At 34.6% G+C, this 1,347-nt stretch overlaps 1 protein-coding gene across 1 annotated transcript in view; it reads right to left on the bottom strand.

Annotated features, from left to right (window-relative positions):
• ABCB7 (ATP binding cassette subfamily B member 7) overlaps nt 1-1,347 on the bottom strand; it is a 219,109-nt gene that overhangs the window by 113,568 nt on the left and 104,194 nt on the right. The gene's annotated exons all lie outside the window — the stretch shown is intronic.

Here is a 1,347-nt window from a genome sequence, read left to right as displayed (position 1 = left end):
GAAATAAGTCAATCACAGAAGGACAAATATAGTATTAGTTTATTATTGTAAAAAGTAAAGGAAAGGTTTATATATATATATGAAAGGAAGCATTCTTTGTTGGTTGCCAGGTGGGAGGGGAGGGAACACAGAAAAAAATGCATCAACCCATGTCACTTTAGTTTTATGTATTTCACTGTACATAAATTATATTTCAATAAAATTCATTAAAAATACTTAATGAAATACATCAACTTAATACTGTCAGTAAATATAATAATCAAGGAGCTCTGGTGGGTAGTGCCTGAGGCATTTGACTACTAACCAGAAGGCTGGCAGTCCAAACCCACCTGCTACTCCTTGGAAGGAAGATTGGGCAATTTATACTGCCTCAGAAACCCAAGGAGGGGTCGCTAGGAGTCGGATCCAACTCAGCAGCAGTGAGTTTGGATTTTGGTTTTAATTAAGAAAAGCACAGTTCTTCACAACACAAATGTGTATCAATACCAAGTCATAACAGGATCACCTCTGGACCAATCTATGAAAATGGAATTACAAAAAGCAAAAGTGCATTCTTGTTCTCATAGGTTGAGATACAAAAAGTAGTTGCCATACCTGGATTAATGAATTTTCAATCAACAACCTTAAAGTGTGTTTTAAAGGGAAAACATGAAAAGGTGATTTTCAGTCTGTTAAGGTCTCTTTGTGATTTATTTCCTCTAAAACACTGAGCCACAAGTTATATCAAGCAAGGGGTCTGGTGAATACCATACAAGATATGGTACGGTCTTCAACAAAGCAAAGACTAAAGTATAAATAAACTTAATGCTGTCATGTACAATGAGAAGACTGAACATATTTTCTTTTTATAACTTTAATAATGAAATATTAATTTATGCAGCCACTGCATAAATTACAACAATGCCTTGTGTGATAATAGTAAATATTTGTTACCCAGGGGAAAAAATAAATAAAGGAAGTACTCAGGATATATACTGTCTTCTAATTTTCTACCATTTTTTCTATCTTGGAAATTTATTTGTCTCATTTTAAAGCAGAGGATTTTTAAAGATATCTTTCAATGACAAAAGCAATTAAATAACACTCATCAACATGTAAACTCAGCATCACTTATACTGTGGGCTGTAATAAGCTGGGTCACTTGGTATTCCGCAATCTGAACACTTCTAAGAAAATCACTTACTTAAAAAACTTACAGCATTCTATATATCAAAATAAATTAAAGTAGCAATGTTGTTGTTGTTGTTGTTGTTATATGCCGTCGAGTCAGCCCCGAGTCATAGCGACCCCTCCTTGGGTTTCTGAGGCAGTATCACTACAGAAGTAGGATTGCCCAACCTTCCTTCC

This window comes from Orycteropus afer, unplaced genomic scaffold, assembly GCF_000298275.1.
Source record: "Orycteropus afer afer isolate SDZICR_OR568_19922 unplaced genomic scaffold, OryAfe1.0 scaffold00942, whole genome shotgun sequence".
NCBI classification, from domain to species: Eukaryota; Metazoa; Chordata; class Mammalia; order Tubulidentata; family Orycteropodidae; genus Orycteropus; species Orycteropus afer.
The sequence above is the reverse complement of the archived record's forward strand: the minus strand, read 5'-3'. Positions and strand labels throughout refer to the sequence as shown.